We start from the raw sequence: 18,132 nt of genomic DNA, 5'->3' as shown, positions 1-18,132 counted from the left end.
TATATGATGCAATAGCCTTAATCAAGCTTTTATTTTGTCTTTTTCTTTGGTGCGCTGTTTGAGTTCCGAAAAGCAATGTATGAATATATGCAAGGCATATATACAAATTCTGAGCTGTGAGGCGTGTATGTGCTAACTGTCTGGCTGCTGTGTCGACACAGTTAATGCAATTTCACCATATTACAGTACATTGCTCACGGCAACATCCCATATTCACTTGTTTCCCCAAGCACCATTATATTGTTGAGTTGTTTTTTACATTGAAGATCATCATTATTTTAAATCGTGTGTATGATTGTTATTGCTGCTACGGATTCACTGTGGAATGGGGTGAATAATTCAACAGCTTCTTTGACCTACCGTGTGTCTTTTACAAGGAATATTTACCATTATGTTATTTTTCCTGTAGTTGAATAGAAAAAATGCCAAGGAGTGAATTTATATAATACAGTAGTGTACAGTTTTTGTGAGCAGCTGAAGGTTTACCTTGCCTTTTGCCCATTCTGCTAGAATAGGCTGTGATACATTAGATACCCTTAGAAGGGCAAGCCAAATAGAAAATAGGAGGCTCATTCAACATTTTTTCTTCCCTAAACATGTTGTTGAATGCAACAACACTATAAGAATATACAGTCAGCCCCCGGCTTACGAGCACCCTGATTTGCGAACAATTCGCCTTACGAGCGTGGATCAGGGAGATTTTTGTCCTCCGCTTACGAGCATACCTCTCGTCTTGCGTATGCTCTCGTCTTGCGAGCATTCTGACAAACCAGCCATTGAGTATGTAGAATTGTTCTCGCTTAACTGCATCAACATATTCAGCAGATGCGTCATCTACAATCATTAACAGATACTTATGGCGGCAACGTGAACGCTATTGGTCTTACAATCTCACACTGACTGTCTCACTCACGGTGTCTAAATATATTACCATTTAAGTGTAGTGTTTGTACAGCTAAAGGGAAAAACAGCTGACATGAAATTAAATGTGCCGATTGCAGGACAAAGAATTGTCATTGGTTTAAATGTGTGTTTTTTTTTAATTAATTGTCAATACATTCCAACCGTTTAAAAAAAAGTGCGAATAATTATCAGTCAGTCAAGGAGACGCCAATATGCTATTGGTCGATTAAGGTCACCCGGTCTCACTCACGGAGATGCTATTGGCCGGCGTCACACGTCAATCACAGAAATGCCGATATGCTATTGGCCGAACGCCTTTATCTAGCTTGATGGGACAGGATGGAAGGAAGTAGACAAAATGAGTGAAAAACGGAATGTTTTGAAGACTTTGCAAACTTTATCTGTTAGACATAGCTTCTAAAATTACTAGCAGCGGTAAAGGAAGAAATAAGAGGATGATGTTTTAGTATCTCCGTGATTTGCACCATGACTGAAAGAGTTACTGTAACACTGTAAGACCAATAGCCTATATGCGTTGCCGTATTAACTCAAGAAGTTAATCTCTGAACCCTGTTACGGCTGGTATTACAGTGCCATATAATGGTTGCTTGACAAAACTGCATGTCATGTTAGTCGGCGACCTCCTGACATGCTTTGGGAATGCGCCATTCTTGCAATTCTGTGAGTTGTAACTAACGGTGAACTGACGATCGAACAAGCCATAAGTGTGGTGCTGAGAGGAATTGTAATTAGTGATGCTTCCCATAGCCGTTGAAAACCCAAATATATTGTGCAACCATGGTTATATATGCTGTTTTTCACTAACTTGTTTTTGGTCAGGACATTTGACCGCTTTACTGTCTTGTTCCCATAACAAAGAAGAACATTGTCGTGGGAAGTTGACAGATATTATTGTACAAGATGTTTTTGAGCAAGATGTTTTTCAGAGCCTGAAGGACACACTTAAGTGTCAATATCAAATCGGGAAACAGGTGTTGCGCCGCCAGGGCGGACGGGTAGGCCACCCGCCCTTCCTCGCGTACGCAACTAAAAAATACAAAAGAGAGATGCAGAGTACAAACAAGTAGAGTCTGCTGCGGGTTACGTACGGACGCCCAGCCGGTTGACAAGCGGAGCTCTACTTGGGTGTTGGCTCTCCACCTTCTCGGCATAGGTAAGAGGCTCATATGATGATTTCACGCAATGTCAACTATTTGAGAACTTGCATTTGGTCAAAATAAATATGCCAGTTGTTTGGGCTAAATAGCATTTGGGAACGTTGGTCTTTTGTTGAGTGTTGTCTTTGTCTCCTGAGCGCCGACCGGCACCGATCCTTTCAACAAAACATTTTTGGCGTTGTCGGCAGGATTGTGCGGGCTACGCGCAGGAGATAAAAACAGAATGCGTTGTTTTAGAAAGAGAAATAAGGGTGCGGAAGTGGCACCAGAGGAGGAGGTGGTGCCCGGGTGGGAAGGCACCACTTTCCGAGAAGTAGAAGCTGTCTTACGGGAGCGTGGGGGACGCCCTGGACCGTGGACAGGAGTGAATCCCGCCGCCACTCCGCTGGCATTGTGTGATATGTTGAAGCGGGTGGAAGTGAATGCTCGTGCTCCGCTGGGAGGCACGCTGCAGATGTTTTGGATGTGTGCGGAAGCTTGGAATCCCGCCGCCACTCCGCTGGCATTGTGTGATATGTTGAAGCGGGTGGAAGTGAATGCTCGTGCTCCGCTGGGAGGCACGCTGCAGATGTTTTGGATGTGTGCGGAAGCTTGGAATCCCGCCGCCACTCCGCTGGCATTGTGTGATATGTTGAAGCGGGTGGAAGTGAATGCTCGTGCTCTGCTGGAAGGCACGTTGCAGATGTTGTGGAGGTGTGCGGAAGCTTGGAAAAATTGCGTGTTGGAATTGGATAAAGTTAGAAGCGCAGAAAATCAAAAGGGGCAAGAGGTTATCCAGTTAGAGGTTATAGTGAAAAAATTAAAGAAGAATTTGGCAAAAATGCAGAGTATAACGGAAAAAGTTGTAATGCATATCTCCCGAGTAGCGCGAAGAGGGCGAAAGAAGAAATTTTGTAAAATAGAACAAGCGCAAACCCGTTCATTTACTATTGGGCTATCAGCGCAGTGGAATTCGGAGGAGTGGAACGGGGATGTTTGGGGAGATGATGATTTGACTGCAGCCACCAACCTGTCGGCAACTAACACAGCTAGACAGGAGACCCAGATTAGCGGTGGAAGGCAGACACCAACAATTTGTGCCTGAGTTTACCACCATATTCTTGAGCCCAGACACCTGAGGTTTTCAGAGGCGGAGTTGACAACCAGGCAAGACCGTGGCCACGGCAGCAAGACCCTTTTCGGGACTGGGTCTCAGCTCCACATCTGAGTACTGAGGGTTGATAGGAAGCCAAAGGAGTGATGCCATTTGAAATGGTGTGCGCAAAAATGTGTCTTGTACGTGCTTAATAAAGTCTGCATATACGTTGTAAACTGCATGTTGCGTGATGTGGATCTGCGTGTGTATTTGTCAGTTTGCTGGTGTGTAACTGTTGGTGTGTTGCATGTTCATATGTTGGATTGTTGGAGATAGACGATATTGGTTGAAATGTGGCTAAAAGACACTGTTAGATCATGTTTTATTTAGTTTGTATAGTTGAAAGTCAAGGTGACAGATTTGAGATGGTTTCAAACCTGAGGTTTGTGGGCAGGAACTGGTCTATTCGCGGGGTTGATTTTCAGCACACAGGTGAAATGAGGAAAATGGAAAAATGTATTATGGGATCAGTTGAGACTGAATTAAAAATTAGGATGTTTTCGAATGCTAGATTAACTGGCAATGAATAATTAGTGGTTGAAACACAAATAAAATACACAAAGTTGATGTGTTATATGTGAGGCTATGCCAGGGGTGGATAGCTAGATGATGTTGAAGTGATTGTAGATGTTGTGTTTTCGTAGTTTAATAATATGTAGGCATGTTGTTGTATGATAGCCAGCTTGGGAGGCTGTGGTATGAAAATGAGAAGTGATTGTGAGTGTAAGCCTGTGAAGCTTGCTCTGTTGAAATGTTCACACAGTTTGCTGCATGTGTTGCTGTTATTGTTGTTGTCATAGTTGTGAGAATTGTCGTTGTTGCTAGAGTTGGTTTTGTTGTTGTTGCTGTTGTTTTTCTTCAAAGTGGAAAATATTTGAAATTGGCAAATTGATAGAGACCACTGAATTTGGTAGAACAAAGCTGAAGAAAAATTTCAAATAGCAAAATTGATAAAAGAGAAAAAGTTGAATTTGGAAGTGGCAACGGCCACTAAATGACTTGCAGAGAAAATAAGACAGCCAAGTGGACATCAAACAGGGCTGCTTGCGAGAATTGCAGCTAACGGGACAGGGCAGGGGCGCGGAGAGCAGGGGTGGCAATCAGGGGCCTCTGCCCCCCTTTTCTTTTTTTTTTACAGCAATTGCGATTTATTTTATAATTTATTTTCCACTTTCTGAAGGCAGAAATGTGACCCTTCTCTGCCAACCACACTTGTATAGAGGTCTGCATGGATGTGTGATGGGGAGTTGTATTTCATGATCCAAGTGGTAAATTTTGCATGTTGAGACAGAGGGAGGCAGAGAGGGCAGAATTGTTTTTGTATACTGGCCCTGTTCAAAAAAAAAAAAAGGGAAAAGGGGTACGCAAATGCTGAGGAAAGCCTGGCGCCTTACAAGATATGAATTTAGAAGGTGGAAGATCGATGCTTTATGTGTAATGGTTGTTTGGAGAGATTAGCATGATAGGATCAGATTTTATGGTAAAATAGATTCAACTGTGCAAAAGGAGGATGAACCAGTTGATATGTTAATTGTTTGTTATAGTATAGTTTGTAAGCGTTTTTTTTTTTTTTTTAAACAAATCGCATTATGGTAGATAATGGATAAACGGTTTGAACATATTGACAGCAACTGAGAAGGGTTGCAGGGCTGGATGGAATTATATTATAAACAAAAATGTAGACGTGAGTGATATCCAACACTCAGAGATTAGATAAATTGATTATTCAGCTGAGAGTGGAGTAGTAGAAGAAAAGAGTAGTCAATGGGCTGACTTGAAAGCTGTACACATGGTAATTATACAAGGAGGGCCGCAAGGACTCTGCATATTTACAGATTCGTGGTCAGTAGACCAGGGGCTTCTTATGTGGATGCCCACATGGCATGCCACAGGGTGGAAAATTCATTCGAAAGAAGTTTGGGTAAAACAGCCAGACGGTCCTCCCCGACCAGCAGAAATTATAGCTCAAGGGCAAGATGCTACTGTGAGCGTCTTATATCCTAGAGTGGAAAAATGGATAAATGTACCGGTGCCAAAATGTTATACAAGAGAGAATTAATCATATGTTTGTAGTATGCACTATTTGTCGTAATACAGATGCCGTGGTGGTGTTTGCTGATTGGAAAACCATCATTGGAGAGGCGCCATAGCCAGACCAAGGAAGACTGAGGGCCCAAGAGGTGACAGTGTCTTCTGCTGGGTCACATGTATCCTTGTCCTTGGTGCCACGGTCCAACTTTGCTGCGCAATGACGGAGAGTGACAAATTGGAGCAGATCCAGCGGTTCCACATAAGATGGAAAAGCAGTACCCGGGACCGTACTCAAGGAAACTACACCTGTCCAGCTTACCACGCCTGCTACGTGGTAAACGTCACCAGCAATTATCAGATGTGGAAATGCAGAAAGTGCCTTGCAGGAAGGGACATCCCGGTGATGGAACAAGGATGCAACTTAACCGTCACTACAGTGGTACCCATGTGCCACTTCAACAGGATGACCAGGGACTGCAATGAGCATAACGGGACGAGGTGGACAATTACCGTAGAAAAAACCCAGTTTTTCTATGACAACACTGAAATTTCGGGACGGAACACATTTTTGTATGTAATATGGGTGATACCTGGGAAACCTAATGCTACAAGAACACACATAGCACCAATATTGGACACCTGTACACACATGGCACAAGCTAGGGTTAAGACCCGAGTGTACTGGGAAATAAAATTCCCCGATATACCACACTGCACACGAAAACGTAGAGCTTGGTATGATATTTTCTTAGGAGGAACGGGAACACTGTATGGTGTGGCTAATGCTGCAGATAATGAAGTAACTAGAACAATGTTATTTAACACAGGGCAACATGCGTCAGAGGCTATACATCAGGTAGGGGTATGGCTTCCAAAAGTTATGGTAGGGCAATTGGAAAACACAAATGTTTGGAAAAAGGCATTTACATGGGAGTCAAAATTATGGAATGAAACGTATGATGCGTTAAATAATTGATCACATATAGGTAATTGGACAACCGGTGAATTGCAAATGATACATGCGGAAGCTCAAAAAGAGCGATTCCAGAGAATAATGACAACGAGAAATTATAACGAATGGAGACTGATTTGGAATATTAGTAGCAAATTTTGGTTACAGTTATATTCGGAGCGAACGAAGTGCAACAGTACGTATTGTACTGGGTATTGGACTCAGTACAATGTGTCTACTGTTATAACGATATGTAAGTATCAAGTATTACCAGTGATTACTGCTACAGGGTTTTGGTTTTTACATCTGGATGGAGAGTGGATGGATGTGGTAACAAATATGACTTATGAGATGAAAATGTGTGACGAAACAGACAGAGGAATGGCGTGTACATTACAACAGGGATACAGTAATCCATGTTTAACCGACTCAGAGGTTGTACTTTGTGATTGGACTAGGGAGCCACGAAGGGAGATGTTGTGGCAAATTGGACTACATGCTCTATGTGTGGCAACAATGCAAAATCATTCACAAGTACCATCGGTTCCTTTCGTTGGTTGCCTATATAATGTGCACCTATGGCATTGGGGAAACCAGACGTATCGTTTGACGAATTACTCTGTGTCTAATCGGCTGACACAAGTGCAATGGGATGTACTAAAGAATCCCTGGAACCTCTCACTGGAGCGTTTCAAATGTGCATTGGAACAGTCCACTGAAGTTCAGGAAATTATACAATCACATACGTCTAACATCTCCAAACTCATGGTGTCCACATTGGTAGCCAGCGGACGGGTACAACATGCTGCTAAAATAGTACAACAGTCCTCAGCCCATCACTGGTGGGACATCTTTTCAGGGATGTCGGTCACTGCTAGGAGGACTTTGGTGCCCCCTCTGATTCTGTTGGTTATTGTAATAGTATTGCTATCAATATGTAACCTGCTAACGTGTATCTATGTAAGACGTATCCGAGCTGAGGTGGAGTGGGTGATTATGCAACGCATGAGATGATTGTACACCTTGACATACGCAACGGACACTTTGGTGTCGAGATCTACACTGTTAAGTTGACGCCTCATCCCACTCATGTATACATTTATGCTAGATGGCAAGGATATTTAACACATCAATATATTCACCGAAACCTAACGTTGCAGGAAGTATGGTCCATGTTCTTTCATGATATTTTTGAACATACGGGAAATGAAATAGTGTTACCATCAACGTTTGACGGGTATATCAACTAATATGTGAAGCCTCAAGAGTGGAATGAGAGGAATTGTAATTAGTGATGCTTCCCATAGCCGTTGAAAACCCAAATATATTGTGCAACCATGGTTATATATGCTGTTTTTCACTAACTTGTTTTTGGTCAGGACATTTGACCGCTTTACTGTCTTGTTCCCATAACAAAGAAGAACATTGTCGTGGGAAGTTGACAGATATTATTGTACAAGATGTTTTTGAGCAAGATGTTTTTCAGAGCCTGAAGGACACACTTAAGTGTCAATATCAAATCGGGAAACAGGTGTTGCGCCGCCAGGGCGGACGGGTAGGCCACCCGCCCTTCCTCGCGTACGCAACTAAAAAATACAAAAGAGAGATGCAGAGTACAAACAAGTAGAGTCTGCTGCGGGTTACGTACGGACGCCCAGCCGGTTGACAAGCGGAGCTCTACTTGGGTGTTGGCTCTCCACCTTCTCGGCATAGGTAAGAGGCTCATATGATGATTTCACGCAATGTCAACTATTTGAGAACTTGCATTTGGTCAAAATAAATATGCCAGTTGTTTGGGCTAAATAGCATTTGGGAACGTTGGTCTTTTGTTGAGTGTTGTCTTTGTCTCCTGAGCGCCGACCGGCACCGATCCTTTCAACAAAACAGGTGCCTAGTAAATACAACACACACAACCCCCCCTCCGCCTCCACCCAGCTCAATTCACGTCGGGTAAAACATCTGACATGAAATTAAGTGTGCCGATTGCAGAACAAAAAATCGTCACAGGTTTAAATGTGTTTTAATCAATAAGATGTCAATACATTCCAACCGTTTAAAAAAAAAAGTGCGAATAATTATCAGTCAGTCAAGGAGACGCCAATATGCTATTGGTCGATTAAGGTCACCCGGTCTCACTCACGGAGATGCTATTGGCCGGCGTCACACGTCAATCACAGAAGTGCCGATATGCTATTGGCCGAACGCCTTTATCTAGCTTGATGGCACAGCTGGTTGGGATGGAAGGAAGTAGAGAAAACCCTGACTGAAAAAGTTACTTTGACACTGTAAGACCAATAGCATATCTGATTTACCGTATTGACTTCGAGCATTCATCTCTGCTCATCTCTGCTTATCACAGCACAAGTCACGTCCTTCCAAAGGTAAAAGTCATTTTTCCTTTGTATTTGTTATTCAATGCAACTGTACAGTAGATTATGTCACTTAATATTAATATATGTATACAGCGTGATGATTTTACCTAAGGCTTCTGCGCGCGTTGCACGCATTCACGAATTAACATGGGTTTGGATTGCCCGCTATACGAGCAATTCGAGATACGAGCGTAGCCGCTGAACGGATTAAGTTCGTAACCCGGGGGCCCACTGTATTTTCATATATTGTGTGTGCTTTATTCACAGGTACAGGCATGTAAAGAGCAAATCAAAGGCTCACCAACAGTTTCATCATCATGTTTAAATGTTGCAGCTCATTGAGCCCATTGCGGTGATGGTCTTTTTCAAATAGGCATGAGCCAAATTAATTGTGCTTGTTCTCTTAACAATGACAGTGAAACGCTCTACATGAAGTAGGAGAATGTAGGAGCATGGGCGTAACGTTTAAGAAAATTGTTATGACCCTAGGTCTTGAAGATTGTGATTTATGGCATCTAGATTCTGTCAAAACATGGATTTACGAGCAGGTAGCATTGAAGTGTTTTTAAAAAAGAGAGCGAAACAAAAATGCCATGGGATTACCACTAGGTCATCACACTTACTAAGTATCCAATTAGATTGCTCTCATGTGCATGGTATATCTGGGGATTGCTTCCAGGAACTACACAACCTTATAGTCCCCAATTAAATCTCACCTTGTACTCACAAACTGTGATGTAAGTTTAATGACATCAGGGAGTTAAACTGCATTAGTTTATAGAGCTGGTCAACAAGAATAGGTGGTGGATAGCAATATAAATCTTACTTGACTAGAATATGCTGGATGTTTGCAACAATACATACATCAGACCAGTATGTTGCATAGATTTTAAAACCTTGAATACTGGATGAATTTACTTTATTACGTACTGCAGCAACTGTAGATCTGTAGAATCTTGGTATCCATATGACATGCTCCTTGATCCTGATTTGTGTCTTCTGAGCTCCCTTAGCTTGACTCAGGGAACTCATACGTTTTTCATTATGCTGTAAAGGCAGTGTCCAGGGGCCGTGGAGTCTTTGTCTAAAGAAGCAGCCAGTGCTGGTCTTCACACATATTTGCCTCTCTGGTTGTCCCTTGTTGTTCCCTGACTAAACACACTGCTCTAGGCTCGTTTCAGCCTGGATAACCTGACTAGCATCCTAATGGAACATACTGTCGCCCGTCTTCTGCTAGACGCTATCACGCCCTGAGGACTGTAAACTTGCGCCAAGCGCAGTTGTCTTTTCGCAGGTCATTGTCCTCTACTTACAACATTAGCTGTCAGGATTTTGCTTACACATTTTAAAAGTTGACAAATGTAAATTCAGCTTCTATATTCAGTCGATTGACATTTTTAAAGGGCTTTTATGTATCAGAATAAAATGGCGGTGCTCCAACCTCTTAAATTTATACTGCAGGTTTTAGTGGTCAGCGATGATTTTGTGCCAATATCAATATTTTTGCTCTCTATGTACATCAAATGCTCCATATCTGACATCACCGTGTTGACATTTACATACTATTGTACACACTTGTAAATGGCATGTTGATTCCGTGTTATCAATACGTCAATACCCTTATGACTGGAGTAGCCATTAAGTGTCAACTAAGCTCATAAATTATTGATGCTAATTAACTCATTTAATTCCAACCATTTTTCTATAGAAACCACCTTCTTTATAAGCCATTTTAGACGATTCGGGCTAATCTTTGAAGACACGCAGAATATTTTGCTCTACGGGTTTACAAACATGAGACCCACCAAAAGTCACCACTCATAAAAAAAAAGAGGCTTTCTTCCGAAACCACTCATCCATTGTGATCTGTTTTTTTAGTTTTTTTCTCAAAGCTCTTCACTATTCTTCCTTCATGGGCCGCAACATTCCTTTTTTTTCTGCATATTCTATCTTCAAAACAAACACAGGCAGACACTCTGTCTGGACCATTAAGAATAGAAATATGTTCCGCTAGATTTATTTATCTTCTCTGTTGGGCTATAGCTTTTCAAGTACACTTGAAAAGTCTGTGTGGTAGTTTTGACTGCAATAAATGCCCAAAGCTACATCTTTTCAGACATAAACATTCGCAGGTAGTTGCAAAACACAATTTGATTGCTAAATTTCTTTAAATGACTCTAGCGCAAGCTCATAAATATTAGATGGAAGCTGCTGCTCAAACGTTGAGTGATTACCTGAAGTAGTAGCAGCAGTGACCTGAATTTGGAAAAGCACATAAAACAATACAGAAACAATAACGTAGCTATTCTGGTAAAGAGCTTATGCAAGACTGACTGTGAACTACATAGTTCCACAGAGGCACAATAGGATGTGGAAGCATGAAGGCGGGGCATCAGCAAAATTATATCTTATTGGTCTAACCTTTGCTATTTTTACTGCATCGTCATCCTACAGATTGGATATACCTTGTCAAAGTATATGTTGTATTGAGATGAATATTTATTGGAAATGCTGTCATGTATAAGGTTTGAGAGGGGAGAGAAAAAAAGATTTGAGTGATGAGACACATTGAAACAAACATGTCTTTCAAACATCCCACCCCTGACCAATCAATGACTCACTCCATTGTTTGGTCAAAAGTTGACAGCCTTTTAATAGTGTTGCAGCTTATACAATCGTGCTCATGTACAGATATGTCGCTGTAAGGATTAAGTTACTGCTTCAGGAGCGCTAAAACTAATTTTGCTTGAATTAAGATTGGTTGACTCTCGATCGGATCACATTAATAAAAGGAATATTGATGCTGTAAATAAGCAATTTATAATATGTGTAACTAGAAGAAAAATGAATATCTTGTGTATTGGCTCCATGAGCACGGTGGATATGAAAGCCGTTGAATAAATGTGAGATAATTGATTAAAAATACCTGAAGCTAATCCATGTACACACAAACATAAGTACACATTTGCTCTTTCACGAGACAAAAATACAGATGCATGACTAAAGCTCATTAAAACATTTTTTTTTCACTTTACAGGACATTCTAATGCACAAACACACACCATCCAATTAATTGATTAAGATCTAGCTTGTCTTCTCATATCTCTCTTGTTTGTGTATCAACAAGTGAGTAGAGTTCAACATAAGCATTTTCTTCATTTTCTTTCCAAGTACCTTGAGGGCATAGATTTAAGACCTAAAAAGACTATGAATTGACACGCAAGCTTATGCATAAATTTGAATTTGTATTAGGGAAAACACATGTAATGAAAGTAAACAAGTAATCATTCCATATTGTTTTCGATTAATGTACCACCAGAAAGCAGCTATAGTTCCATCAATAAATGAACTATACTTTCAAAATAATATAATTTCTATATTTTTCCCTGGTGGATTAATTTTCATTATTTATGGATTGTCTGCATCTCAACCATCTCAATCTCATACGCACATATACACACAAACACACATTTTCCTCACCTACAAGATTACTCAAGCACTGCCATTGGTGACTGTAGATGTCATCCATTTTAACTGGACTGAATGAGTTAACCTTTTTCAATGGCTGACCAGAAAAGTCAAAACTTAATCTTCCTACATTTTTTTTGTCACAAACATAAAAATATTTTTCAAATACTGTTTTGTTACATTTCCAGTGTACAAGTACAATTATATACCTCCATACTACTTTGTAGAAGAATGTGAGCTTTTTTGTGTGCCAATTTCTAAAAATAAGTCTAATGATTACTCTGAGTTTGGGGAAAAAAGTGAAGGTGTTGAGTAAGCATACATTTTTTGAGGTCGTTGATGTTTTTGATGGAAACTTTTGCAAAGTCAAAACATGAAAACACAAACTCATGCTCTCAAATCAATAATAAATAAAAACCAACGGTGGTGTTTTGAGGTCTGGCTGTCTTCTTTATTGCATTTAGTTTGAATCACTGAAATCTTTGCTTTCTTTTATGGGAGGTCACAAAAAAATTTGGATTTCAGAGAAGTAGCCTTGAGATTGCAGCATGAAAGCAAAAATGTATCTTTACTCATTCACTTTTTCATCCCATTATGCTCTTTGTGTCCCGCAAACTAGAGACCTCTTTCAATGCTTGTGTTTTTCTGAACTCGCTCTTCTTCTTTATCTACCTTTATTCGTTGCCAAGCCCCTTTCATTTTGCTGATGCGTATAAACTGACGTTTCCACTGCCATGGCTCCCCTGTGCTGACTGCAGGGGCAGTTCAGTCCAATTATTTGATTTGGCCAGCTGTAGACCTTACAGCACTCCACCACAGATGGAGAAAATTCATTTAAAGGAGGCAGGAAAGAATATGCCTTGGGTCAGTGTTTGTGTGAGACAATAGTGCTGACATGAATGTATAGATCAATACAATCTAATTGAAATATAATATTGCTTTCAGGCTCGATGTGCGTCGAATATGTGTATGTTTTTGCGTGTGTCCATTTCGCAGCGTTTTCCAAGAGGTTTACTTGTGTGCTCTTGCTTAGCTTCTGTGATGTTTTGAAGGAACATTAAGTTCTTTTTGTGTGTGTATGTGTAACCCAACAGAGCCCTGCTGCGCAGCTGTGGATCGTGGTCCATTATTGTTCCTGTAACAGTCCCAGAGGATTTGTCCCACATGTCCGCGCTGTCAATCAGGTAAAGCTTTCAACTGACATGGATCACTGACAGCTTCCGTCACAATCTGACAATCCCCAGCATGCGTGTGTGTGTTTCACATCCTGAACAATTTGACACAGTCAAGTAACCAAAACTGGACAAGTCCGCTCCACCAGAGACTTGGCAAATTCGCACTTCATCGTTTGGCATGTGGGACCTGCTGATATAACATTTTTAGTAAATGATTTCTTGTGTGCTGTTGCATAGTAGAGATGACTTGAAGTGTCGAGTGACAAGGTAGGAGACAAAAATTGCAGCTGTTTCCAAACTTTTGCGTTTTGACATCCAACAAGCGCATCGTAGTCTTTGCAGTTACAGATGATAATAGCATGGTTACCAAAGAGCCAAGACAAATAGCTGTCAGGGACAGGAAGTCAGACAGACACTACAAGTAAATTACCCTCAAAACATCCATATATGCACCATGAAATTGAATATTTATAAACATTGATTTTGCAGTTAAAGTAATGGATAGTGTAGTTCCTTAATCTGCTGACTTTTATGGTGCCAGGTGTGCATGTGATTTTGATGAGTGTTTTTCTCTTTACCTAGCCTATATGATTGTTTGGCAACCAGCGCCAAAAGTACCCCAATCTAGGGCTTTGGTTTTTCTGCAACACTAAACAGGGACAAGTGGTAGAAAATTGATTGGTGGATCTCGCATTTTCTCACCTAAATCACAAATCTGCGTCAACCGAAATTTGCGCAGTGTGTTCTTAGAATGCCTCCCCTTTTTGTGTGTGTGTGTGGGTGTGTGTACATCAATAGTATCCTTGCCTGCCAAGGGAAAAAAATATTTTAATGCACATCTGATGGCAGATTCTCATCCACTTAAAAATGAAAAAATGTTCATCAAGCTTGTGAAATCCTATCCACTGCTGACTGTTGGCAAAGATGGTGGTAAGCAGCTAGGAAGAACTTTTTATATTCGCTGCTGAGCCCAACATGATTTGGGCACATTTTAAGGGTATCTCTGTTACCACAATAACCAAAGAGGGTGTCGGGTGCAACAGGTGCATTAGAAAGCTTTGGCAATTCGTTATGCCACTGAAAACAATTTCACAATAAAAGTTTACCAAGGCATCCATATCCATTTATTATCTGATAAACTAAGGTGTATTTTGAAGTTGGCCTTCCTACTGCATTACAAGCATGTTTTACTGTCATGTAATAACAAGTATCAACAAGTGTTGCTGTGATTGGCTTGACATTTTTTCTGTGTATACTAAAACAAGTATTTGGGGCAAGAAAAAATACCTTAGCATTTTTTTTTTCAACACAGGTTCCTTGAATTACTCGGAATTGTTTCCCTCGCATTCACATGCCACATTCACAGCGATCGAACATGTAGGATCCCAGATAATCCCTGGCTGTGGTCATTTTTTTTTCTCCAGTCTGGGACGACCTTTTCTCACGAGCTCAATATCAACTTGTGGGTGTACGGGAGATGACCCAGTCACCGCTTTGACGTCACATCTCCTCCTAACATGGCACAGTGCATTAAAATGAACAAGGAGGTTTGTGTCGGCAAATGCAAGACCAGAGTCAAAGGCGAGAATGCCAAACATTCATCAACCATTCCAGTTATTTGAGGATGTGTTCTTTTGCGAAATTGCATGGGAGTGTGGTAGCTCTTTCAAGACTGTCAATATGTTGCAGTTTACCAAAGAGTGAAATTAATTACACAGATTAACTGACTAATAAGTGAAGATTGCTGCACTAAATTACTCACTGCTTTAAATTTTAACACTCCCAGACCCATAAAGCAGGGAGTGATTAAACTGCAAAACATGGCTAATGAAGTGAGATCATTACAGTGCAGATATAAATTGCAGAAATGTTTTGTTTTGATTGCATGCGTCACACTTCAAAGCACACTGTAAACAGAACAGTAAAGGAAATGATTTTGCGGACAAATTTATCTATCTGTTTTAGTCATAATGTCACAGTCAGCAGACAAGGCACGTACTCAGCATTATTTGTTACCATTTCATAATAAGAAGGGCTGCAAAAGGTCTCCGTTATCAGACTGTTAACGTTCTTGTTTAACCTTGTGTGATATTTTGGCCAAATCCTTTAAACTTCACATCAAAGGCATTTTACGCCAAAGGGAAAAAAATAGAAGACACTAGGGAGCTGAAGATGGATCACCAAAATGGTGACAATATGTCAAAGTTCAACACTTAGCTATCACACTACCTGGATCATCCCATCCCTTTGTTAAAGTACCGCAAGAATGATGTGGAAGAAAATGACCCAAAAATGGTCAAATACAGCACAAGGGTTAATGTGAGTGGTTCTCAAACGAGTATAATAAAGTAATAAATCAAGCATGATAGCATGTTTTAAATTATTTTTTTTTAACCCAAAAATGCTTTGCCCTGGTTGAGTGGTACTTGGAGAAAAACACATTTGACTGGTGAAACATCACCAAAAAAAGTTTGCGAACCACTGCTTTAGAGCAAATTTCTGATTGATTGCCCATACGTCATCACAATCCAGTGCAGCAAATAGAAGCGAAAAATATATGGTTTTATAATTAACATTTCAAAACTTGGTCCACTAATAAGTATTATAGACCTTATTTGGTGATCTGAAGTTTCTATAGCAACAGCAGAGACACTTTTTCTTCCCAAAAGCCAGTGGAGCGTCCTAATGACTTTGAAGCTGTTGTTTTTAAGGTAATTGACTGCTTGTTCTTAAACCCGCATGAGCATGGAGCTGTTATGAATACAAAAGCAGTAAGGGGGAAATGATCAAGGGTGACCATCTGGCAAAGCTGTTGGAAAGTGTTCGGTTCTTGAGTTTTTTCTTGTCAAAATTCGTAGACAACATTTAAACTAAACATACAGTTGACTTGTCTTTCACCTTGAGCCAACATTTCATCGGGAAGTACTTTATGAGAGCAGCATTCCAATATTTCAACTATCTGGTGGAGGTGGAGATATTTGAGCCGGGTCTGCCGCCAAGCTGAAAAAGGTTCATAACACAGATGACTTGTCACACCACCGGTTGATTGATAGGCAAAGGGAAGGAAAGCGGGTGATGGACCGAGGTTGATATGAGAACTCTTGAGAGTGATGGCAAATGATGAGAGAGACAGTCATTTTCTTTGCCATCGTCGCTGGAAGGAATGCAAGGCTACAGAGAGCCCTGAAGAAATAAAAGGACACAGGGATTGATTAAATAATTGATTTGTACTGCAATGGAGTGGAGCAATGTCTCCACCTCATCCTTGTTTTAACACTGCAATGATACTCCAACATATTGTCCCTTGTGTTATCCATTTATTTTACCCACAGAATCCTATATCATTTTACAGTCGAACCTCTATATAGTGAACCTCTACAAAGTGAATCTCTCTTCATAGTGAACGAATCTTTACGGTCCCTTGCAAAACAGCTATATTTGACGTGTATGTAAAACCTCCTCATAGTGAAACTCCACATAGTGAATAATCTCTTCATAGTGATGCTATTAGTCAGTCCCTTGACAGCATCTACCTCTATATTGTGAATATCTGAACTTATCGAAAATTGTGAAGTTGTAAAATTGGGCGCACTGTCGGGATTTCCTCCCTGCCTAGCCGCTCTCGCGCGCCGCGACTTTCTCTTGCATTTTCACTTCGTCCGCCGTCCACTGCGCACGCGTTTCTCCGCTGGTCATCCCTCCGAAAATTCTAAGATGTCGGAATCTGCCGTGAAAAGTATGGATGCTAGATCTATAAGTCGGAAGCGAAAGCCTTTGTCGTTGGAGGAGAAGTGCGACATAATTCGGAAGTGTGCGAGTGGAGGCATACCGTGCAACCTCGTATTGACAGTTACTTTCTCCGCGCTGATGACATGCACTGATCATGTTTTATTATGATCATATACTGTATTCATTAACTATTGTTGAATAATAATAAAGAGTTTTGTTCAATGTAAAATGTTTTTACATTAGTTTTACCGCATTAGATTTTAGTGTTTAAACAACTTAAGTTGTTTAATGTACATTTATTTACATATTTATTTTTAAAAAAACGTATATAAAATTATTTACATATTTATTAAAAAATTATTCACATATTTCATCAATGAATTCTGAACATTTTAGGAAAACCTCTATAAAGTGAATCTCTCTTCATAGTGAACTTCTCTCCTCGGACCCTTGAAGTTCACTATGTAGAGGTTCGACTGTATATCCAATATAGGTGAGAAGCCACCATTCATGATTCAGAATTCATCTTGGCTCCTGAAAGGAAAGAAAGTTCCTTCGACACTTTCTGCATTTTTAAAAACAGGTTACCAAGATATCAGAAGATACAGTACCATAATCATATATCGGCATATAGCGCAAACCTCCAAAGTCATCATTATCATTTTAGCGAGTTTTTCGGTAAGTAGGTGTAAACAAATGTAAATGGTTTAATATGTGGACTGAACCTAAGCATTTTGCAAAGGGACTGTTGGACTGAAAGCTGCATGCAACAGCAAAGCGTATTTTAATTCATGTACAGTATATTATTATGCTTGACTAAAACTACGGCAAACAAATACGATGAATGTGAAGGGTCATCCTTATGCATAAAACATTAGTCTTAGCGTGTACCATTACTGAAAAAAATATTGTCTAATTTAAATTAATGCATTTCCACAAACAGTAGTCATCCTTCTTTTGTGTAATGCCCAAAAGAATCTCTCGACGAATCATCATCCATCAGACATCTTTGTTTTTCTACGACTCGCCTGAACAATATTATGGAGGACAAATATAAAATACTAGAAAATTCCATCCATCCATGCATCAACTTTATTAGTAACAAAGCGCAACTTTTGTGGAGGTCCAGCATGGACTTTGTAGAGACGTGCATGAGTGACGTGTGGTCAGGTTCATGACTGTTGAGGCA

The 18,132-nt window shown here is 40.4% G+C and overlaps 1 pseudogene; it reads left to right on the top strand.

The window, feature by feature from the left end:
- The first annotated feature begins 1,644 nt into the window (after positions 1 to 1,644).
- LOC148421351 (uncharacterized) lies at positions 1,645 to 8,007 on the top strand (annotated as a pseudogene).
- The last annotated feature ends 10,125 nt before the right edge of the window (positions 8,008 to 18,132 follow it).

This window comes from Hippichthys cyanospilos, chromosome 7, assembly GCF_059441005.1.
Source record: "Hippichthys cyanospilos isolate Australia breed blue-spotted pipefish chromosome 7, RoL_Hcya_1.0, whole genome shotgun sequence".
Classification (NCBI taxonomy): Eukaryota; Metazoa; Chordata; class Actinopteri; order Syngnathiformes; family Syngnathidae; genus Hippichthys; species Hippichthys cyanospilos.
The sequence above is the reverse complement of the archived record's forward strand: the minus strand, read 5'-3'. Positions and strand labels throughout refer to the sequence as shown.